Source organism: Monomorium pharaonis, chromosome 7 (assembly GCF_013373865.1).
Source record: "Monomorium pharaonis isolate MP-MQ-018 chromosome 7, ASM1337386v2, whole genome shotgun sequence".
Lineage (NCBI taxonomy): Eukaryota > Metazoa > Arthropoda > Insecta > Hymenoptera > Formicidae > Monomorium > Monomorium pharaonis.
Window position 1 is genome coordinate 1,455,985 of NC_050473.1, and position 26,167 is coordinate 1,482,151.

A 26,167-nucleotide genomic window follows, 5' to 3' on the forward strand; every position below is an offset into this window, starting at 1 on the left:
TTGGAACGTGCAAACGCGATCTTTGCCGGCGGTAGTCGAAAAAGACAATATCGTTCGTATACAGGACGCTTCTATTGACTCGCGAACAAGTTTGGTGCCAACATCGCACAAAGCGAAGGGAGCCGTTTTATTACAGTATTCTGGGATACATATTTTTCTGGACCTTTGTTCGCAGAATCATTTCCGCTCGCGAACTTTAATAAACGGCATTCGCAGATTTTAGCGTAACTTGCCGACCAAACGTTCATTATGGAAACTACGTCGTGCAAAATGAGTTTGCGGAAGCGACGACTCCACGACACTGTATTCGTTATGTAAGCTGCTTTTGTACGATGGCTCGTGTATACTAATTATGATCTAACGTAGCCTCGCACTTGAAGGGAGCAACCTAGAGAGAGAGAGAGAGAGAGAATTATTCGAAAACGCGTATGAGAAGGAGGGAGACGGAGAGCTCCGGGCCAGAGTCGCATACTTATGAAACGTTAAAGGCTCCTTTGAGTCCTGCCCAGCTACGCTCTCTGCCGTTTGTGCCAGGACACTTTCTAATTGCATTACGAACACGCGGTAGGAATATAGTACGAAACACACGACGATCCAAGAGCGCGTTCATTCAAGAGAAATACGTTAGGCGACTATGATCCATTTACAAGAAATCTTAGCTAGACAAATAAAATACAGTTATAAACGGCAACTTAATAGTCCTTAGAAACTATTAATAATACGATGTTTATAACGCGTGTCTACATTTATTATAACTTTCGGTTTGGAAAAATATAATATGCGAGTGATTACGTAACATTCGACATTCACTTTAAGAAGATTAATATTATCATTACATTCTCTTCGCGCGAAAGGAAGATGATTGATCAAGCTTCGGCATTCTGGAAATTGTATGAATTCTTCGTAAGACTCGGCCGTAATCAAGTTACTCGCGGACGTTCGGAAGAACGTGGGAATATTTCGTAATAACGATAGATCTACCTCCGATAAAGTCTGGCAGACGTCTACGGAACCGCTTCGAAAGTTCCGTATGAAAACAATCCGTAAAGTCTTTACCACTCCCGATGAAGATTAACCAACTTTCCTCCAGTTGATTTATCCCCTCGAATCTTCTCTATCGCCGAGGAGATGTTTACTGTAGTTATAATGAAATTCTTTTCCCCCCATCCCATGCAATTGCCGTCACGTAATCGTTACCGAACTCGAATCCGTTTTTTATGAATTACGTCCTTGGTTAATAATTACGTTTTTCTCCCTAAAAAAATTATACGAGACAAATCTGTGTATTTTTAAGAGTTTAGCTCAATGTACAATATTAAATTTTGCACATACGTGTCTAATAAATTCTCGCCGAAATATATCCAATTCCTTTTTTTTTTTTTTTTTAAATATATAAACTCGTTTGCGTAAAACACGAAATCGAGTGGGAACGATGTTCGATAATTCGAGCCGCCCTCGCTTTTGGTCGCCGTGTCGACGACGTCGGTGTGTCATCGCCGGCGGCTGCGAGCATTCGATTAATGCATTTTTTATTATTTTCTGCAATGGAAAACAAACGCCATAACAAGAGCCGCGCTACCGAGAATTCAACATTTCCATTGTTTTTAATTCAACGATCGTGCGCGGGGGCACTCACAATGCGCCGGTGCGCTCCCGGGCTCTCTCTGCACAGTTTGAAAATTTAATCCTCCCAACCCTTTCGCCGCTTTTTGTCCGGACTACGCGCTTTTTTTTTTTTCCTCCCAGTGGGACCCCTAGGAACTACGTTGTTGCCCGCCCCTTCCAGCCTCTTCACAGACGGACATCCGCGGTACGTGTGATTTAATCCTTGCGAAGTAAATCCCGTGCCAAGCGCAGGCAGAAAGACAAAGGCATTTCCATTAACACAGAAGGCAAGCAGCTTGTATGTCATATGCGTAAATGAACATGCGCGACTACGGGTAGGGTAAGCATGTAATATAATAAAGGCTTGTGTATCTTTTACCAGATTTGCAATCAGCATATTCAATTTTGCAATGGAGTGCAATTCGTTATCGGCGCTATTCTTTTGAAGAGGATTTCTTAAATATAATTATTCATGAATAAAGACCTTTAGCGTTTTCTCCTTCCTCGTTTTTAAGTGTTAAATCGACCTATTGAGAAATCTGTCACATAGCATCGAGAATCACGTTCAGTCAGTTTGCCAAATTTGACAAAATTAAAAGTCGAGTAGTTCTGCGCGATCTATCATTGTCATTATTTAATCTTCGTGATTTAAATCAGTTGTATAGTAGTAGAGTCCCCTTTATCGTGAGCTGTCGACGAGCTGACACGAGAGAAACTACGAGAGGAGGGTAAATGAAAGAAGAACGCGATGAAAGAGTCTGAAGAGGTCGCCGATTCTTCGGCCGTTATTTCCGCTCGATCGGGGGGACTCGCTTCTCGGTGGCTGCCGTTGACATTGCTTTTCACATCGTCCGAACGAAGTGGCAGCGAAATAGGTATCGGCGGTGATACAATGGCGGGCCACGTGCACAATCTTTGTGTCACGCGCACGAGATGAAGTTTGTATTCCCGACTATCGCGATTGCGAGTAGGACGAACGCATTTGAATCGTCCCGTTCGACAGGAAACTGATAATTTCTGCCTGCCTACCGACGTCACGCGAAGCCGCGATACGCTTTGGCGAAAGTAAGATGAATGTCGAGATTACATTTCGCCTCACGAAATACAAAAGTACGAAGTACGTTTGTGGGACGAGATCGTTTCGTGAAACGGTCGGTGTCTGTAACTTATTCTTCTGCAAAGATTTACGAATTTACGGAAAACACAAGTTTCCCAAAAATATGGCAAATGTAATTTACAAAATATACAATAGATAATACAGCTATGTTGTACATTTATTGTAAATAATACGCAGTTAGATAGAAAAAATTTTTTTTTGTTTAAAAAAATTTTACGACAAGTAAGATAAATATGTCTAGACGCAAAGCGCGGTAGTGCGAAAGGCAGTTAGCCTGCTTGATTAAATCGTAGTAGGCCATAGCAGCGACGTTTACATGTGAACAGTGCTGCAACACACGCATCAAATGGACGACATAACACGGGACGACGGGCGACGTATCAGTCAGTACAATAAACAGACGAGCGGACAATATCTTGCAATGTGCCCGGGCTTTCTCCATGAGCGCATATAACCTTCCTATTTACTCGGCTACATGGAAAACCGGTTATTGGTTCATATTCGCAATAGGCAAATCAATACGTGCATATCGGAATATCCGACTTCGATTCATTGTGAAGCGTAGAAAAATTTCTCGGCAGCTTACAAAGCGATACATCAACTGTATTGCGATACAATTTTTAAAAATTTATTATTCAACAAAAAATATTTTATATGTGTGGAGAAGAGGTTTTTTAATATCATGAAATTCATTAGCTGACAATTAAAAAATATCATCTGATACAATTTCCCTGGATTGTTTTTCTCTAAAATACAAATTGATAAATACACGGGTGATATGGATCAGCGCGGAAATCAAAGCGCAATTAACAAAAATTTAAAAATTAATATACAACATGAAAAATATTAATTTAACTTAAAACATCAAAACAATTGTCTGGTATATAAAAGATGACACAACGCTTCAATATAAAAAACGTACGCGTTTCGACTTGCTTTAAAGTCATTTTTAATGATATATAAAACATTTAAATTAACGGAGCAGTAAATTAATCTTAATTTGACTTTATGTCACGGAAATCGTTGACAAGAAGGGAGCGCGAAACAACGGCAATCCATGGGCTCAAGTCATGTTGTGAAACATCAATTCCAAATCGTCCATCCAAGTTAGCATACTAGATAGAAATGCAATTGCATTGTTAAATTACCGCACAAAACCTTTTGAGTTACTCATAGATGCTCCTCATCTCGCACTCTTACAAAATAAGTAGCAATTGCCAAAGTCAAAACATAATACAATAAATAATAGATAAATATAACAAATAAATAACTGAATAAAATAAAGTTAAAATGTGTCGATTATAGAGAGTCAAAGTAATAGTAAAAAGAACGATGTTGGACAGTCCAATAACGAGTAAAACAAAACCGTCAAAAATTATTTCAGAGGTCAACAAGTGAAAGTGTCAGTAAATATTATAAATTCTTTATAATTGAAGTATACGCATAGTCTAAGAAATCGGTATCCGTCTGCAAATTTAATAAACCTTGTTTTTGCAACTTAATAAACAGCAACTCTGAGGTTAATCTTTTATAAATATTCATCAAGAACTCTCACATTATCACAATCGAAATGATATCCATGTTGTATCGTGTGATCCGTAATTACCGAGCTTGTAGTGGAATTTTTATTTATGTGATTTTTATTTACGTGATGTGATGTGTTCTGAAATACGCATTTTCAATTGTTGCCCCGTTTGGCCTACATAGGAATCCTTACAGGAAATCATATAAATACGTTTTTATGAACATGGTTTTGAGAGGAGCACCTTTGTGTGCTTTAATAAATTTTTGCAATTTATTTATGCTGTATAACGCCAATGTTGAATTAAAATTGTTTGTAATGTTCTAAAATTTATCTGAAACACCACTAACAAAAGGAATCGTAAATTAATGTGTCTTTTCATCTTCCGAAACTACATTGTTGTCATTAGTGTTTAAGGAAGTTCCTCTGCTCAGGCCCAGCACAACAAGTGGCACAGGGGTTTAAGTAAAGAAAAATATTCAAATGACCATTTTGTTGCCTTCTTTTTTTGCTGTATATGGTCTAAAGTTAATAATGATAAATATAAGAAAAAAATCGGCTATAAAGTACTACCTTCATTACTGAAATAATTTTTTTAAAAATTGAGAATAAACATTTTTCGCTATTATACCATTCTTAGATAACTGAATACAACAATTTGAAATTCATGTTATATCACTAGCACACATTTACCACACTTACGTGCTGTATTACTTCGATTAAATTGTAAACTTTTTTATCTTAGCAATTATTTCACTCAAATGAGCAAGTGCATCGTTTAAAAATATTAACAGTACTTTTCTGGACAACTAACATGTATTGTTGTAAAATTTCACTAACATCTTATCATTACTTCTGTGAAAACTAAAAAATCCTGAAAATTTATCCATTCCTACACGGAAAGAATTTTCTCTTAAAAATTACCCTGAAAATCGTGGTAATTGTAAGACAACGTAAACCTCGAAGAATTTTATTATACTTTTGATAAAATTTATTAAAATTTTATTAAAATTTTACTAAACTTTAGTAAATTTAGATAATGTTTAAGAGAAAATTCTCTCCGTACATAAAAGCCCATGTTAATAAAATATTTAATATCTAAATAATTAGCTAGTTTAGCTTTCTAAAATTTTGACAGTTAATTTATATCACTAATTTGAATTCTCTACAAAGTTTCATGAAAATCTGTTCATTTTGATTTAGCAGCGGAACTCCCTTAAAACATATTCATTGGTCACTTTTTTAATCCTTTCATTAATCGTCTTGAAAATGAAATCGATCAGGTAATTATTATTTAGCAGTGTTTCTATTAAAATTAAGATTTTTTTATGGAATTCAAGATGCAAGAGCTGGAAAGACTCTGGCTACCATGCTTGTAATTACCGCTTTCTTCTGAGAGAAAGGGTGCTGAGACAAACGATTTAAATACCTTCTTAAAAAGTTTGGTTTATGAAATCTAACCAATAAAAAATTAACATTTCGTTTTTAATTAAAATGGTAGTTTTCAAAAGATTGATCTTATCACCATTACTCTCCACGGTAAATTTTAATCTCGGGTGGAGGGAATTAAAAATATCTAGAATCGAAAACGTAGATGAATAAGAGACTGCTATTAAAATGTCGTCCACATACCGGAAGTATGTAAAAGGCAACCGGGAAATTAATTGCCTTTAATACTTTACGCTCAAGATTTTGCATCACAATATCCGCAATAATAACTGACAAAAGGGAACCCATGTGGTCCCAAAATTGTGCTTATAGAACTGATATTAAATTTAAAAAAACGTTGAGTTCAAAACAAACTTAATCGCGTCCACAAACTCATGTTTCGGAATCTGGTGGTTCTGACCAGAAATGACATTTCATCTTTTTAATGCACTTGCTACTGCCATGTCGATCGGAATATTTGTAAAAAGGGAGGTTACGTCTAAAGAAATAAAAAAAAAAAAAATTGTTTTTAGTATGTTACTTAATTTCCTACACGGAGAGAAATTTCTTTGAAAATTTACTCTCAAAATCTGGTAATTGTAGGATAATGTTTGACCTCGAGGAATTTTACTATATTTTTTACTAAAATTTACTACACTTTTAATAAAATTTACTAAAGGTATAATAAATCTTACTATACTTTTAGTAAATTTTAGTAAAAAGTATAATAAAATTCCTCGAGGTCACACATTATCTTACAATTACCAGATTTTGAGGGTAAATTTTAAGAGAAAATTCTCTCCGTGTAGTTAACTCGAATGAGTTATCTACATGACTACTTTCGAAATACTGATTGCAAGAGTTTCATGTAGAAACAATACAAGTGCATATGAAGCACTATCAAACGATGAAACAATGATTCTGAAGGGGCAATCAGACTTGTGTATCTACGAAAGATCATACGCTTTGTTTTCCTTTAATTAACCACTTGTCTTGTGTTCTAATCAATTCTATTATAAAAATATTTCGTGCACATTTCAAATTCAAATGTTGTCATGCACGATAAAGTGAAAGTTAATTGGCTCGCGCGTAAAATTGATATCGCTTTCTCAGCGTGCAGATCGGGGAATACAATTGCGTGCTACTGGCAACGTTCCGATCGTAAGTTATTGGAGTTTCTCCGAAGCAACCAAGTTCGGGTCCTTGCCAATCCATGCGGTTAATTCGCTCGTGCACTTTGAAACTCGATAAACTCATGGATTGCGCGTCATAATTGTACATCGATGTCCTTCACTGGCGATCCTACAATACGTTGCTCATGGCCAGATATGCGGAAGACCATTTTCTGCCCTTGAATGGCAAATAGCACTTTGATTTGGACAGTGCACATCTGATATTCGCGATCCAAATCATGCTTCTACGATTTACAGATACGTGACAATCTGATTATTATAATGATAGCAAATTACAAACGGTTCGTGTATCAAAATTATTTAGATTATTCATATTTTCATAGCACGTTTACGTTAATTTAAAGTAAGAGTAAGGTAAAAGTCAAAACATCAGGGTTTAACACGCAACAATATATGATTTTTTATCTCTACTAACAGAAGAAACAGAAAAGCATGAAATTTGACAGATTTGGTGCATTCATTTTTCTTCTGCCATTATGACTTACGCGATAGGGACTGTTTCACGAATAAAAAGTATATTAATTTCAGGTTTCTAATTATCATCGTTTCTTTCTAAACTCAGAATCACTGGCAAAAAAGAACGTGGCGCCAGGATAGAATTAGAAGACTGCATAATAATCCGCATAAGTTAGCTCTGTTCAGTAAAATAATTGGCTAGCGACCGACATGGTCAAACAGTTGGCTGACGTCGCTTCCTCGTTTGGAATCAGACTACAATTGCTGGATATCACGCTATCTTTATTACATCCCGGTTTTTCGACGTTGCGAATTTAAAGCTTGCGCGGAGCTGAAATTGCTTTTGATTGTAGCGCGTTTGTTAAACAATGTTCAGAGGGATTAACAAAGTTGGGTTCTCTCAAAATATATAGATCCCATTTATCGTGAGGAAATCCCGGAGGAATAGTTTACTCGTTAATTTCTTTCTTAGCGAAAATTCGATGGCAGCGACAAAGTATCACGTAACGGAGTTATCCTAAATGCAGGCACGAAGCAACAGAGAATTGCGACAGAACGGAATTCAGAAAAGAAGAGAACGAGAATCGACCAGTATCCATTGCCTTGAACGGCGCTGTTCGATTTGCAATTCAGGGTATAATAAATTAGGAAGTAATCAAGAAAGACACGCTAGACCGGCAGCCCGCTCGAGACGGGTGAAGGTTTCGCGAGATCACACATTTATAGATCAAATTAATTACGTTTTATCGTGATCCGATTTTTTTTTCTAATTGGACATGCGGAAGATATACCATGCAATTTTCTTGTTATCGTACATTTTTCATAGTAGGAAAATTGAGGGAAGATATTTAATGGAAAATTGAATTAAAGATTGACTTGGTAAACAGTTATAAAACAATGTCACGACTTGAATAAATTTCCCATCGACGTTTCTTTCTTGATGGTCTCAAGAAACTTTTGAGATGCTAAAAGAAAATATTCATCGTAAATGCTATCGATCCCCTTTGACACTATATTATATAACGTAAATAGTAAATGGAATATATTATATATCATAAAAGCTGAGAGTACGAAAAACTTTATATCCCGCCTTCCTTTATTCCATTTCGTCGTCGCTCAAAATATACGTGTACATGCACCGCGACACGCGTGTTACGTACTTCACGCTCCGTACACGGAGCAGTCCGTAAATTTCTATTTCTTTATGGCTCTATATTTGCTCCGAACATGGACACGTTGCAGTGTCGGAAAAGTGCACGAAGAACCGCATTGCGGCGTTCGGCAAAAGGAAGAAAGAATAAAAAAGATATTTATTCTTACGCGCGTAGGTGTATTATTTGTTTCATATATTTTGCGGTCTCGAGATGAGATATATAAAGAAACGAAAAAGCAAGGGGGTATGTAATTGCCGCTATTAGGGATAAAGCCAGCGGGATAAAAGTTTACACTTAATTATGTTCCCTCGGTAGAGGTTTTGACGTAAATTTAAAAATAGTAATAGCGCGCAAAAATAATAACCAGGAGTATACCAGAGTCCGCTATAACAATTCTTGGTCGAGTTATTTCTGAGTTTGATATTTTTGCTGCCTTTGATCTCACTGTTAGGACAGTTTTAAGTGCTCCACTTAAAAGTTTTCTCGGTTGCCGCCTACGGACCGATTCACCGTCACGCTTGTGTTTTCTTTAGGAATAGCTCAAACAATCCTTCCGGTTGACGGTTCGTCAATTCATATTCCAATGTTAAAACGAGAGATATTTTCGATATACACGCATGCCATACGTTGCTTTGGCAAATTTGATTTGTTTTCGTTGTGTACAACCATTAATGGTACAAACATTTTTTTTCGCTCTTTATACAAACATATAAAAAACAAATGCAATAAAATTGTTCGAGTATAAGTTTAAATACTTTTCCAATTATATTACTTATTATTTACATATACTAGTAAAAAAAATATTGCGTTTCAGTATCGCTTAAATAAAAGCATGGATCGTAAAAAAAATTTTATATGCCTGTACAAAAATTATACATATGTCTTTTTTTCCTCTACCTTCGGGCGATTAAAAATGGCCACGTAAATCTTTTGAATAGTTGTAGTTTTGCAGTTACAATTTCTCAGTGGTATTCGATGTCGCCTGTAATAAAAGATATACAAGCTTTCGCTTTCTAAAGTAATAAAAAGGGCAGATTGCAGCCATACGGAAAAAAAGGATAGATGAAAATTACAGATGTTATTGCAGGGTGATGCAGTTACAGGAGCTCCGTGGCGTTACTTGACACTAGTTTCTCCCGAGACGGCCGATGTGACGACAAGCGGCGGAAATTGATGCATTTCCTCCGCCGACGTTCCCGCGATTATGCAACGCGATTATAACGTAACGTGTGAAATCCCTCGATTTCGCGTGGCTGGCGAGGCACACCTGAATCGCGCGAGGCGCTATTCAATTTACAGCTTTTCCAGAATTTACATGCGTGACAATTTTAAATAATATCAAAGTTTCATGTTCCGGCTAATGCGAGATAATCCAGCAAGTGTGCGGTATGGCGTGGCAAAAATTTTGCAACAACGGAGCAATGGTCTGAAGTTGCACGCGCGACGAGCAAATTGTATAAAAGCATCCGAGAATTAAGCGATGTGTTTGCCATATACGCGCGTGCGACTGCATAAACATACATATTCCATTATCAAGTATCGACACTTGGCGCAACACACGCTATTACCAGGAGACAACATTAATACCCAGGCTAGGCCAGTTCGGCGCGTTTGTGAACACGCGACGTGAACGGACAATAAATCGTCACCGCAGTCACGTTTAAAATTTGTGGTCGACCGCATCTCTACAATACATAAATCTCCCTTCCACATTCGCTCGATATATATGTTTTTTTTTGGTCGACGCGGGCGATGGGGAGATGTGTAACTTAAAAATGATTGGAAATTGGGGCATTAGCATGAAATCGGCAGCGTCGTCCTACAATAACGGATATAATGCCTGCAACAACAGATAATCCTGTTATTCGCGAGGAAGATACCGTGTTTAACGTATTTCGCGCGATAAGCTCCGACGCGGGCCGAATACGCCGTGCCCGTGTTTAACGCGGATGTGAACGAAACCGCGCATCGCAAAACGCGGGCTCTTTATTGCTCGTCAGCAGGTGGGACTCAATTAGGGGCGGCCGCGAATTTGCATAAATAGCGCGGAACGAGCGTCGCGTACACGCGTCGCATCGGCGCGGCCGTTGCAATGGCCGTTCGAATGATCGTAATAGCTCGACGACCGGTACATGCACACGGTGTTCGGCAGACTCTAATTATACATTCTTCTTTTTGTGACTCTTTGCGACCGATTCTGCCGTGCTTAACAAAACTCGCAAACGAGCCGTTACTTGTTACAACTTATTCCACATTTGAAACTACATTGAAAACTACGATTAAAATTGTGAAAGACTATAGATCCTCTGTTTCGAGTTTAATCGGTCGCGAGAGTCCGTCGTTAAAATTAGGGGCCAGGGGATTCTAGGACACCCTGTATACATTCCGTCCTCGTAATCGGGCTTCGCGCTATCTCAATTAATTGCCGTCACATTATTTGCGGTCGGCGGAGCTCACCTAACCCGCTGCCTCGTTTTCGGCCGCGCTCATTCACCGGTATTCTCTATCATCGAGTCGGGCGCGCTCAACGAAATCGGTTAATTCCGGATTACCCGAATCACAAAATGGCCCTTGCTTTGGTCCTTTCGCAGCCGCGGTCCAATTTGCGCGCGATTAGATAACGAGAGCTGACGCTGGCGGTGATATAACCGCGATTATTGTATTATTCGCGCAGGAAAATATAATATATGAAGGACTGTAGGGTGAGTAATGAAGGTGTATCGCGTTTCACGATAAAGAATTTATAAAGATGGCTTTTCCTCAGCGGATATTTATATAAACGACAGTATAATTATACACGGTTAAAAGACTTTTCGTGAATCAAACTATAAGAGTAACGAAACTTCATTTCCAGTTAATTTCAAAGGGAGTTTACTTTGATAGGGACCTAGTTCGGGAGTTACTTATCGAGATATTTAACGTTGGAAAGTTGAATGTTGGAAGAATTAATCTTGGAACTTCACGCTGAGGGTCAAACAAATCGCTGGAAATTATTTTCTTATTTTGCGAGAACTATTACGCGCAACGCGCTTTGGAGTCCATATACGTTCTTTTTAAATTATCCAATTATTCGTTTTAAATTACGAAATCCGATAAAAACTTTCTTGAAACTTGTTGCAAAATGCACATCAATCTGTTCTTATACACTGAAAAAAAAAATGTAATATATTGAATAAGATATGTAGTTGCGGGCTGCCAACTACAGATATACTCAATACAATAATATATGATATTGCAGTATCAACATTTGTACTTGCATTAATAGCAAGTATTATTGCATTGAGTATTTTATGTAGTTGGTAGCCCGCAATCACATATGTTTTTGGCTATATTACTTTTTTTTCTGTGTATAAATTTTTTAGAAAACGATAATTTGGGTATCCCTTCCGATACACTTAGCGATGATAGTCGTTACGTCAAAGACGACGTACGTGCAACGTGGGTGTATGAAATTGAACGAATCGTACACGGGTGAGGAGGGGGGGGGAGGGAAGGATATTTTTAAAGTCATAAATGTGTGAACATTAAAGTATTGTCGGCATATGACCTCGTATTTATGCAGTGACATTTTGTTCTACCATCATCAAATATTATTACATGTTATTCTGCGGCGAACCGTATTCGCTCACCCGTCCGTTCCGTCAGTCATTAAAGTATAATCGAGTCCTGTCACGGCTTGATGTGCGCACAGGTATGCGCACTCACACCCACACACACACACTCCCGCGCGCACAATCTATTTAAATCGCTTAAATTGGATACCACCGGCGCAACGAATTTACTCGTTGATTTTTGCCAAGTGTCGATCTGCCAAGCGCGTTCAACGCACTTCCTGGTTTTGTTAGCGATTACACGGGAAGTTCGCGGCAATAATCAGTCGGGTATTAATCATCGTGCCGAGGCGCTACGATAATAACAAAACGATTGCCTCGGTCTACCCTACAAAATTGCGCTCGATATAACTATGATGAGTGATAAATTATCGGGTGCGAATCCATTTCGCGCAAAGTGCGTGTCGATTAATAGCAGCCACTTTATTTACCAGAAGAGTATCTGCATTGCATTCCGGACGTGTTCTCTTCCATATATCCAATATGTATTAATATCGATTAATATTATATATAGATGGTATTTGCTTTCTGTCATTGCGTTATCATATTCTGTTAATTCCATCTGCAGTTCTTTTTATTTTTATTATATACGTAATCGATTTACTACATTTGTTGTGTGTGTGCAAATATTATCTCCTACATTGTTAAATTTTGTTCAATGTCCCTCGTTGAATACCATTTGCTATTTTATCCGAGATAACACGATAAATTAATTAAAACTTGCCATTTCTTGAAACTATATTTTTATTTCTTTTATTTATTGAATTATAAATGATGATATCGTTATTCTTTGCCGCGTGTGCTCCTATTTGGACTTACGTTCAGGTTGCATAATATTAATGTTCCGATTTTTTAATTATTAAGTTATTTTTGCCAAAAATAAACGAAGAAAGAAAGTTTGTCGATGCATATAAAAATATGAAATTTTAAAGACCCTTGCTGAATCTAAAATCTTTTTTCGCTATAATAACGTATTATAGTTTTTATTTCGGTAGTAAAGTAGTCATGATTTCGTTGTAATATTAAAACGTACTTGATAAGAATGGACCATTTTGCTTTAGCGGCAAATTCATTTTTTTGTTAAAATTTACTCAATAAGACCTTTTTATTTTGCTAACAAAACGGATTTGTGTAATATCGAATAATCGATTGTGGCCAAGTTTGAACGTTTTCATATCGAATATGCAACAGCAGCACCAATGGTTTTGTTGCGACAGCAAAATTCTCTGTGCATATTTTCGAGATTTCCAACAACGTATTTATGTCGCGATCAATGCATGATAAATCTCACAAAAATATCTATACATTTCATACCAATATGAATAATTTTATGAAGCCAAATACTTCATTTAGATTATAAATAATTCGAGGATATTATCAACGTCATAGCCTCTAAATATGTTTGCGGGTCGATGTACGGTATTTTAGCCCGCATCATTTTAACGGATTACCACGGGCTGATTTCCAATAGAGAAACAAGCGATAACTCGGGCTACGCTCGTCTCTCGCCTGTATTTATCCGCTCGTTCGCGCATTCAACCTAGTTTTACGCCGATCGATACTATCGCTCGTTCCTGATAAAAATCACACGAGCTCTTTGATATCGCGAGATAATGCGTCGCATTATTTTCGCCTCGCGCAACATAGGAGAAGAGTAAAAGAAGATCATAGTGCGAAAACCGAGACGAGTTTTCAGATGGAGGAATTGAGGCCTTTCTTATAACGCACGTAAATAGCGTATCACGGCATATTCTTGCGAAGATTCGCGCTTTTCTCCTCCCTTTTTTCCTCCTCTCTCTCTCTCTCTCTCTCTCTCTCGCGAGCGCATCGTCTCAAAAAATTAGAGACTTCATTGAGAGTGCCAAACAGGATAAGATAGACAGAACCGGGCGAGACTTGATAACTAGATACATCACCTGGCTTGGAGCGTGGAAAAGGATGCGCGGCAGCCGGAGATCGCTGGGATTGCATTTCCATTAGTTAATTTACTTTCCCGGGGGGAGATCCCGTCCTTAAAACTGCCTGCAGCAGTACCCGGAGACGTCCGAGCGCAAAGTATCTGCATTAAGCCAGCGAGTCGCGATTAAAATTTCCTTCCTTCTCCCAGACAAGTTGTCGTGGGTAAGGGGCGTTAACTTCGCTTCAAAAAACGAATAATCGGATAATTCGTTCCTGCATTTGCCTCCGGTAAACACATATTTTTCACTTTTAATTAGTTAACTTTCCTATAATATATTTCGGAAGATTGTAAAATTGTAAAATTAGACATCGGTATTTTCGCAACACCTTTGTGTTTAGCGCTACGCGGAGCTACTTTGAATCTGATATTTTCTATTGCTCGATAAGATCAGATCACATTTAGAGTTGGATATTGAATAAGATATCTCTACGATATCATTTCCCGACATTTACGAATTTACTACGGACGATTCTAATTTTTACCACAACTGGATTGCGCTTATTTTCGGCACGCGTCGCGAGTAAACGGTCGGTTTATTTGTCATCGCGCGACTCCTTTGTCCCTCGCGCAAGGCCCGAGAGCACTATTTTTATGAAGATGTATCGGCTGCATCACACCGAATGTTTACGATCATCACGCGGATGGCTGGGAAAATGTTTCGGATACCCGGCGGATACGCTCATACGCTAGGCGCCCCCCCCCCCCCTCTCTCTCTCTCCTCCCTGGCTCCCTCTCTCCCTCTCAAAGAACTGTATCCGGCCGGAGGGTAAACGAAGTCTGAGGGCGCGCACCGTGGAAAGTCGTTCGATACGGGAAGAAAGAAAAATAGGAGCCCCTTTGCCGAGAGATAAAAGGAATCTATGGCCGTGTTTACACGGCGCCCCGAGATTGAAGCTCATTCGGCCATCCTCGCTCGCTTTTAAATAAAACTCCGAGTTTAGCGCCGCCCATGCTCCTGCTGCTGCTGCTGCTGCATCACGCCCGTTCCGTGACCATGCGCGCCGCACTCATCGCCGCCGCACCGTTTGCCCGTTCCCATATTTGTTGATCTTGCGTGACGCGAGATAATACTGCAACTGTCATCCGCGCCCAGTGTTTCTCATACCCAGGCACCGATAGACTAATCATACTTTACTTGATAAATTCGAGGTACGCGAACACTTTTCAAGAGTTCGAATGTAATAACAAAAAAAAAGATGAATCTGTTTTTAAAGGAAAACCCGTAATTTTGCGTAACGAAAGTGACGTTGTCGAATCTCGACGAGAGAAGTAAAAGCCCCCCCCCCCCAGAGAGAGGGAATCTTTATCTTTGCATATAACGGGAAGTGATGTCACAGCAGTCGCGGCCCATCGGGCGCAGCGAGAAGACGAAGCGCGCGATGTAATATCCACGACGGGAACAGCAGAATAATGGAAAAAGAGATGAATGGTTTTTGGGCGCGTGTCGCGCGGCGGTAAAATAGCACGACGTCCTCTCCGTGATAGGTGGCACTAACATTGCACGGAAGATTAACGCAATTGTCACTTCAACCGGCTTTAGTAATGGCCGAGGGATTTAACCGGACACTCCGCGGGGCGCGATAATTACCACGTCGTCGAAAATGACCGGCGAACGAGCGATAAATTCCCCCTCTCGTCATCGATATTCATTTTGTTAATAATAATTTCTATCGTAAGGTTTACGATAATTACTTTTTAATTGATATAAGCACATCCATCAATCTCATGTTACGATGCTCAAATGGCCATCTCTCGGCGTGCAGGTGTCGCCCGAGTGTCATACGTCACGATTACGCTCGCGAGTACATCAGCGCGTACCAGTTCACAATCACACGTCCAAACACACATACGGATGCAATCCTCAAGGGGATATTAAAGTTGTCTTGTTTTACCGATCAATTTGATTATTTTTACATTACTTCTTCGATTACGTTTTAATTTACATTATGCTACCGTCTTGCACCTTAATTGTGGAAAAATATGTTTAATTCTGTAAACGCAAAAGAAGATTAGTGAATTAGAAATGATCAAATTGATCGGTAAAACGGGACAACCTTAGCATCCCCTTAATATATATCTTCTAACTATTTAAACTTTTTTATTTATCTTTTAGCGGTATTTTCCGAGCGAAAGGAAAAAAAAAAGGTAATTTTGTGTTCGCTCTCCGTCAGCTAAACGTGAAAAAAATGTGTGTTCAGAGAAACTTTCTGATTTCAGTTGGAAAGTTCTGAATGAAATAAGGCAAATGCGATATCATCGCCAAGTTATTTCGACTAGTCCGTAATCCGATGCTGAGCATGCTCATCTATCACCTGAAGCAGAAAACGTGGCTATCGATTTCCCACCGACGTCAATAATCTCGCGCGACGTCGTCGCGACGATGCATCATGCAGCCGAACGGCTTCATAAGCAAGCCGGACGTCGTTTAATTACCGGCCCGAGATGTTATCTCGCGATCTATTATACACCGACGTCGAGAAATTTCCAGAGTTCATGCGAATGAGAATGCGAAACCGAGTAACGTAATTACATGTATATTGGCGACGGAGAAAGGAAAAAACTGGGTTGTGTAATAAATAAAATCGGCTTTAACGATCAGTTCGTAAATGACTGGAATTAAACAACACGAGCGAGAGGTGTTTATCAATATTAAATTCCGGCAACAAAATTACGACGAGAGCGAATTATTGTGTATCAAGCGCTGACGGCACAGATGGAGTCTTTGATGTTTCGGTCCTGGATGAACCGAATGTTTTCGATTCACGTCGGGGGTATAACACAAACACCGAGCTGCGACACGCGTTAGACACGCTTTTCACGTACGTCACTCGTGACACGCGGCCGGACTTTATAACGTCCGCTATACCGTTCCGTGTCACCATTCGTTACGTCATGTCGCACAATTGGTGACGATGATTACGATGAAAAACGGGCGCGAGAAACGTCTCTCGAGGTTACCGCGTTGAAGAGTCGTGCATCACGAACGCGCGTTGTCCAGTCAATTCTACCGTATTTGGTTTTCACACACACACAGTAACAATTAACAACATAATACTATTTTTTTAACCGCGCTATTTCTCGGGAAATTAATTTCTTATACGATGACCGCTATTTCGACATTCGCCGCTTATTAAAAAACCGATATGTGTCTGTCATGCTCTCGATATTTAATTGCTAATAAAGAAACTTTGGGTCGATTCCATCAGCACGAATGAAGGACCAAGATTAATAATGTATAACTAAAATTGGTAGATGATTTTCTTCTATTTAAATAATATTTTATAATGTAGATCTCTGACAGTAACGAAATTAGTAAAACTTCTTTGTGAGAAAGAAGCATTCAGGTTATCTAATTCTGATTGCTTGGGGAAATGTTAAACTCTCTCGAGACGACAAAACTAGTTCGATCGCGGTACGATAACACGCGTGTGTACGATAAACGGAAGGGAAATTTTCGTTTACTTCGTTTCGTTTGGAAATATGATCTATTACTCTGTGGAACCGTGCAGCCATTTTCTATTTATACATGTATCGTGTCGAAAAATAAATTCTTTTATTGCACGCTCATAAACGTGACTGCATTATATTCGATCCTTGCGTGGCTATATATTCTTCACTGTCGCGTCGTAGAAGTTTGACGGTAAAAATTGCAAATATCGCAGCAGCGACCTAAATAAATGCGACCCTAAAATAACCTATTATCTAAATAGAGCGACTTAAATAAATGTTATTACTGCGCTGAGGAAAATGAATAAAATACAAAAGAGCGCAATAATTTATTTATGTCAAATGCTCTTATGAGAACGAAGATAAATTGTTCGTACTTATAATACGTAATTTGGACAAAATATATTTAATGTAGGGACTACTGATATAATATCCTTTCATAGACTTTGAATGCGAAATACGAACGAAAATAGTTGTACGCAGAATGCGATCATATTCATGTGGTATTTTCTCGATATCGGATTAGATTCAAGTAATATCAGCCATTGACAGTCATGTTCATCGTATTCCTTTCGCAGATTTTCTCTGCCATTTTCGCTGATGCTCCTTCCGCTTTGCTTTCTTCCTCCCCTCCCCTTCCAGTTGTATATGCGCTGTCTCAAAGAAAATAAAGCACTCCGTGAAATCTTTTTGACCTAAAGCAGCATTCCTTGGACAGCATAGCTCGCTTGCAGAAGAAATTTCGTTTGGAAATTCATCGGGGAGTTTTCTCGGCTACGGCTATTCCCGAACGAGCTTCCTCGCATTGCTCCGATACAATACTATATAATATCTTTCTTAAATCCCATAAAGCTCTTGTAAAACGCATAGACCGCTGTACCTTATGGTCAAGGTAATACGATATTGAAATAAATCGAATAAATGTATACAGGGTGACACTGAATATCATTAATGAACATGTCGAGACATATTTCTCTGAGAATTCTGTTTATATAAACTCTTCCTCAATTTAGTTATTATCGGCAAAAGTGACAAAATATCGACAACTAACTTGTAAAAAATGGAAAAAAGGAACCCGGAAATTAAATTTCTGAATTATATTTAAATATAATACTGCAATCTGTTTATGTAAATGAAAATTTTTTATTCTAAAATTTTATTATCGAGATAATTAATATTGAAAAATTGCGAAAAATTGCAAATTCTCTCTCAAAATTTTTGCTTTTAAGAAAAATATACTTGACACTTGTCAGAGAACATTAGAATTAACACGGAGAATTATAAGGTCCTCGGGAATTATAACCTAATTTCCAAGCTTGCACTAGATAAATTATTTTAGACGTTCAATAAATATGAGTATTGTCAAAGGGCGTGGTATTTCCAACAAAATGTAAACTCTCGAGTTTAATAGCTCTCTTTTTCTGCTTTTACTGGAATAAAACGCGCGCATCGAAGAGGAAATATCGGATATCATGAGCAAGACTTTTTGTTACAAAATACTCGGTAATATATCTGTACAGCTACTTTCTATTCTTTTTTTTTAAGATATTATTTGAACAAATATTTGAAATAAAATAATAAATATTACATGTTATTTATTAAAATACAATTTATTTTACAATTTTTATTACATGTGTGTTTTTATATGGTTTAATTAATTGAAATTAAATGGCTTGATATTAACTATTCACACAAATTATATCACTTATATGCACGTGGGCGAGGGAGATATTGAAAGCTATCCTAAATTTATTTATGTCTCAAAGTTAAATAGTTATTTTGAAGAAAAAGACCAATTGAAAATTCAGATTAATTATAAATATATTTAATGATCAAAATCTGAGATTTAAGAGAGAGAGAGAGAGAGAGTGTGTGTGTGTGTGTGTGTGTGTGTGTATGTAAAGAAAAAGTTTTGTATATTAATGAGACCAAATATAGTCGATCCAAGATATTTGCACGTTGCTATCTAAACTCAACCAAACTTCATTAACATTTCTTCGAGATAAAATTTCGCATTGCTGACAAAGCTCTGCAGTTAACCTGGAGATGAACTTTTTAATCGGCATCTAAGTATTACCGGTATCACGACCGCTATTTCGTGCTTAATATAAACGATATGGAAGAATCCACGCGATACTAATCTGAATATCTTTCGATATGGAATTTTTAAATAGAATTCTCTTCTTTAAACGAATATAGCCATAATAATGCGTAATTAAAAGCACGCAAACAATTAATTTATGATTACTTTGTTCAACTTTTAAATTCCTAAGGGAGTGAAATTAATATGACGTTAACAAATCGAGAATAAATTTTATTTCTTTGTGATTTTAATAAATTAAACAAAATTTAATCGTCGAGCGAAATGTCGCGATTTCTTCTTAATAAACGGGAAAGATATCACGCGTAATAACACATTGTGTCGCGAGAGAAAACAATTACGTGCAGCTTAACCAACACACGTAAATACCGCGCAAAGACTAAAGTAATTATTGTGATTACTTTAATTGTACCCGTTTATCTAATAGCTGAGCAGAGTGGAACGTTTGCGTACACAATGGTTGATATTTCCGGGCATTTTTGTTCTCGACCGGGGGCGTCCGATTTTATTTTTCCTACGATTACCTTGAAAGTGAAGATTCCGAGGAAGTAGCGGGACAGACAATGCATGCATTCACACATCGCCGTCGCATATTTAGCGAGTCTAGCATCCCTTACGTGGAAAATAGTTCAGCGCCCCTAGCGCTAACTGCCCGCACAAAACTCGTTCGTTACGATTCCAGGCGCGTGCGCCCGGAACGAAGTAAGCGCTATTTCTCGTAAATTTAATTTCCAAAGTGTCACAGAACAAGGGCGTTACGCGAAAGCGCCGACCAGTGGAAAGAGAAAGCTCTGGAGCGGCGACTCCCGCTGCCGTTTGTCGGACGTTCACGGTACACTCGTTGCGATCGATAAACCGTATCTTTAAATTTAAAAAAAAAAACGACCGAAAATCCAGTTTATTTTCTCGGCAAATGTAAAGAGAGAACAATGTACATACAAATAGGTGCTCAAACGCGAATGCAGATTTTAATGGCGCAGATAATTTTTCAAAAGTATTTCAACAGGTATCAATTTTGTGTAAATTCCCGTTTTACAAAAAATCAAAAACTATTTTTTGCCACGAGTAAGTAAAATAATGTGAGAAATGTTATCTATGGAGAATAGAAAATAAATTTTGAAAATGTATAATTACGAAAGTGGAATTGTAATTACGTAAATTAGCATACTACGAATTGGAAAAAGAATATATTCTACAAATTCAGCTGTATTTCTATAAACTTTTGCGCGTACTATGAATGAAAAGAGAATTTGTGATCGATTTGAAATATTAGTTTCGCGATCTCGAATAAACTCTCAAGAAGAATGTAAGTATCGAGAGAAAATATCGTTTGTGTTGTATTTTGAAAGCGATGTAAGTCAAGTTATGAGAGTTCGGTTAAACATCTTGTTACACAGTATCGGTAAATGTATCTCAAATCCACATTGTTCCACAAATTGATTTACGTCACAATATGTGCGTTCCACAATATACACAAGGGATATTCCCACGATATTTCTTATTTGATAACAGCACTTTTAGCGGTGAGTTGGTTTTTTTTTTTTTATATTACGTTTAGCTGATGTGGGAAGACGGGGATTGCTAGGGGGATTCTCCGAGACGCCGATTTCAGAGATGGAGTTATCGGATAGTCCAATTTACTAAGTGAAAGTTCCCTTCTATTATCAGGTTTGGAAAGCTCGCTCCCGCCTAGTTTTGCCGGCGCCACCGATAGAATTATGTCGATTTCGATGGTGGCGACTGATTCGATAGAGGAAATCTGTGTGCACTTTGCGACCGGAGAGCACGCCGATGGAAATTGCATTAAAATCGATCGTGATCGATTTCGACGCTCCGCGTTCTACGCTCGTGTGGTATCGGGCGACGCTAGAGCAATGGCACGGACGACATTTGTCGCGATATCGCTCGCTACTTACCGCGGCGAATCGTTATCGTGTCCTCATTGCGTTTTCTGAACCCGCGCCGCGTAATAAAACGCATCCGCGACATCAAGACGACTCGGTTGTGCAAACATACCGTAGAGCGTCGGTAAACACGTCCTTTTGCTTCCCGGAAATTACAGTTTGATGCTTTAGCTTTTTGCACCAGTTATTCAGCCATACGTATGTAAACTGCCGCGCCGATTGGAAACTAAGGGAAATTCTACATAATCGTTTCAATTTGTCTTATTACTAATTGCCTTCAACCGACCGTTCACAAATGTATAAATGTATGTTTCCTACGGGATGTTTGTACATATAAAATGGTTACTCTTTCATATTAGTCGTTAATATCGTACATCGTGAAGAATAAAAATTGAGAATAAAAGTGATCTTTTGTAGAGAAAAATTTAATTCTTCGAACATTATCTTTTTAACATCCGCATAGGCATTTTTCTCGAACAATCGTTGTAATATGTCTTTTGCCGTTAGTGGACGGATCGATGCAAAGAGATATGAGACGGGCCGACGATATGAAAAGAACAATCAAAGTATCGGGTATTAAGAAAAACGAGACACGGTCCACATTGTGTCTGGCGATATTTCAGTGACGCTCGTTTTCATTTCGAAATCGTGTCAAATTACCAGAAACGATTCGTGAAAAGAAAACCCACCTCACCCCCGGTCGCGCCACCGGGCTGTAGTGATTCATAAAAGCTCGGGACACCGCGAGAGGGAGGGGTGCAAGGGGTCGATGAAAAGCTTTACGCGGCGACTTCGAAAGGTATCAACGGCTGACCGCGGTACAAAGAAGCCCATATCCTGCTGCAGGAACAAAAAGCACTTTGGGCGCTAAAAGCGCGTTGTACGCAGTAGCAAGTTATTTTTACTGAACTCGTTGAATAGACGTCACAGCTGCGATATAGCGATCAAGTACGTACGCGTGAGCGCTTAATTATCGATTGTTCTGGTATCAAGAGAACGGATATCACCAGACGAGACTCTTTTTCTGACAACGAATATAATAAAATATATAACATATTTAAAACACCATGCAATTGTAGATAAACCGTTTATTTAATATGAAATACGAGATAGATTTTAGCTACAGAAATAATAATGATAATAAAATATTGTTCTTCAATTAATTCAAATCTTTTTAAGCAATATTCTTATAGTAAACAGTATTTTAGTATTATAAAATCTTCATTTGACGTTCATCTTTATCAAAATGTTTAACGCTAAATATTTTATTATCCCGAGTTTTCGTTGAGCAAAAATCAATTACAAATTCATGGCAAAAAAAAAAATCTAATGTCCTAGCTGCGACAAAGAAACGTGCCTGCCCACCTTATGTAACGCATTCGCGTTTTCATTTTAGTAACAAGTACAATTTAGTATGGCTTCACGTGTAGCGGTAAAACTGAAATGATGAAAGTATATGAAACATTACATTTGCATGGAAAAGAGATGTATAGCGTTAGACGTGCACGTACGCAAGCATACGTGTGCGCGAAATTTGAACTCGAGCTCGCATGTCGTCGTAGCACGTTACGCAACGTCTCGTCATATCTCATCGCGGAGTTTAACCAACCCCGCGATGGCGGGGAAAAAAAGAAAAAAGACCGCGGAGAATCTTCCAAATAGTGAATAATTGGGATCAGAGAAATATCGCGTTTCGCTCACGAGGATAGTACTTCCTATCGGACGGGCCCGTTTTATCATTTCGTTCGTTCCGCACTGTCGGGGAAGGACAAAGAATCCTCGGGGATAGGATTCACTGAATAATCGCGGGGAAATTTATGTGCGGCCGCGTTAGAAATTTCGGTCACGTAACGCTATCCGGCATATAGATACCGCGCAACAACGTAAAATCTCCGCTGTCTGGCTATCCGGCTAACGAAACTAATTCCGCGCTCTTCGTCCGCCGCAAGCTCGTTTCCGCATTATCCATTGCGCATTTCTTGCCGCCCGCGAGCGAAGGTAACGAAACGTAATCTATTTTATGTAACTGCCTGCTGCGATAAGCAACTCTGCGAGAAGCGACCGCTATGTCATTTCTCGAGGAGAATCCCGACGCGTATTCCTCTTTCGATCTGCAGTCCTCATCTCGCGCTATGCAAAAGGAAAAAAATCAACCGACTTGGGCTTTATCAAATCCGAAACTATAACCCCGAAACTTTCGCAATCTTAGCGTGTAAATCCTTCCCAAGTGTAATTTCTCCAACTATAAAACTTTATAACGCAATCATAAAGGGTATTTATTATAACTGGGTTTTCTAGTTTCGGCACAGGTGAAAATTTACGCGCGTGAAACAATACGGAAAATGCAATGTCGTCGTTTCCACTTGTTAATATTTTTCTTATCCGGTATACCGGCGAGCATTACCCCCGACGTTTCTAAGGAGCCGTTTAAATGCGACGCGAGAACCAGCTTTCCAGCTTTCATGGATAACCGGTAACCGCGTATACCAATACTCGGCGCGTTCACGTGCGCCGTTCGATTTCGCCGAGTCCAATAAACCAATAAGCGACGAAATGCGACGTAATTATTCGATTGATCGAAGTAAATGCCTTCTAATAATCGAACTGCCCTACGTTCGCTCAATGTTGTCCACGCTGGTTCTCATTTCCCCGCAATAATACTTAAATTGGCGCGCCTCCGCAAACGAAGCCCCCACCAGAATAGAATTAACAATCACGCTAAGTTAATTTTTCGTACAGTACGAGAAACGTGGCTCGTTAAACCGCTCTCATTCGAAATTGGAATATGACGCTTATAATAGCCGATCGTAAAAAAAGGTGATCAAGCTTCGTTAATGCGCCTAAAAGAATTCTACGTGCAATAATTTAAAGTAATTTCTCTTCTTGCAAGATATCAAAATCTCTTGCGATAAAATCGGAAACCGTCGCCAATTGCTCCTGATATCGATAATCGTTCAAGGACGTTGGCGTTTTAATAAAAAGGATTTATTTATCGCTGTCGCTAATTTGGAGGTCTCGCGACGCGGGTTTCGACTCATCCTTGTTCTCGCTTATGCTTCGTCGAGCGTGGATCTCGCACCTCGCGCAAAAATGTCCTCGCTCCCGCGTATTCACATCGAGAATGCTCGCGCGTGCCGAGCTCAGCGACAGATAGGAGCGAAGATATGAGCATCTTATCGACCGCTTTATCGGGGCACCTGAGCCCTTAACTGTGACACCCTCTTCCCCGCTACTTTGCTGCGGCGCGCGGCCGTAGATAAAGGACTCTTTCCTTGGCTATAACGCGCACTGGAGCAGGTGTATGGCGAAGGGAAAATTGCGAGTACCTACACATAGCCTCGGCTGTACCATGGCAGACCTGGCTCCGATGGCGGTCATGAATCTACCCTCGACATCGTGCCCCGTATATACGCGTCGATGTCGAAGGTCACGCGCCGTCAGTGAGGCATGTAAGCGCTTTGAGGATGAAAGTCTAGACACGCGCGCGCGCGCGCGTGTGTGTGTGTGTGTGTGTGTGTGCTGCTCAAGTTTAACGTTACGAAAGCGATTCTAAATGTAGCGTCCCGAAATCCGTTTGTATACATGTATACGCAAGCTAAAACAAAATTGATGCTAAAGTGCCCGTCAAACTTGATCGAGGTCGATAATGTAGAGTCATTCGTTTATCCTTGTTCATAAAAATATTCGCTTTAAAATACAAGTTAATGTATAGCTTATACAAACAAATGAATGGTATCCCGGGGTTCGGAATAGATTGAGGAATAAGACTATAGTCACTATAAGTTACGATTACAAGTCGTAAAAAAGTTATTTGTGTGATTAAATTTTATTCATTTAAGCGCTTTTACTACAGATTTCTGATTATTACAGATTTCAAATAACTTTTCTTTACAGCTTTTCATAATTTGACCAATATTCCTCAATCTAAACCGAATCGCGGGATACTATTTATTTATTGTACGTATAAGTTACATAACTTGTAATTTGAATAAACTTAAAAATTTTTTTGCGTTTTTGGTCTTGATCTAATTGTACCCGGGTTTATTAGTATACGTACTTTAAACGTGTAAAAGAATTTTCAATTCTGTAAATTCAATTCGAAACTAAATGGTTGAACAGAATGTCAGTAAAACAGAAGGTTTTAGCATTCGTAGGGAATGCTATAAAGTTTTGTTTTACCGATAATTTTCCTACTTACTAATCTTTTAATTGCATTTACAGAATTAAAAATTCTTCTCCAGAATTAAAGTATAGACGATAACAAAGTCCGACCGTAACAATTTTAAAAGAAAACGAAAAAAAAATTTTAATTATCGACTTCTGGCGTCGACTCGTAAAATGTGCTCAATGTAAAAATTTTAGATCTTGTACACATAAATCCAACCTGGGTCATTGTTGAGTGAACATTTTGGAACAATACTACGCTTTCAGATTGAGCGTAGGCGTTCTAATAAAAAAAGCTTAATGAATACGAAAATTTCGTGTCTGAAAAGAACAGTCTGAAAAAATTTTTTTAATTCTTGATATGAAGTTTAATTCATAAGCTGATATTAATACATGTATTGTACTTTAAATTTAGAAAAGATTTTAAATCTATAAAAAAAAATACAATATTTCGTTAATGATGCATGTGCACGAATGACTCTACATTTATCGACCCCGATCAAAT

The 26,167-nt window shown here is 38.6% G+C and overlaps 1 protein-coding gene and 1 long non-coding RNA gene across 5 annotated transcripts in view; both read left to right on the forward strand.

The window, feature by feature from the left end:
* LOC105839983 (zwei Ig domain protein zig-8) overlaps positions 1-26,167 on the forward strand; it is a 330,645-nt gene that overhangs the window by 256,815 nt on the left and 47,663 nt on the right. The gene's annotated exons all lie outside the window — the stretch shown is intronic.
* LOC118646482 lies at positions 11,766-18,547 on the forward strand. The gene is made up of 2 exons (XR_004964056.1): positions 11,766-16,191; positions 16,264-18,547. It is a non-coding gene; the product is annotated as an uncharacterized LOC118646482 (long non-coding RNA).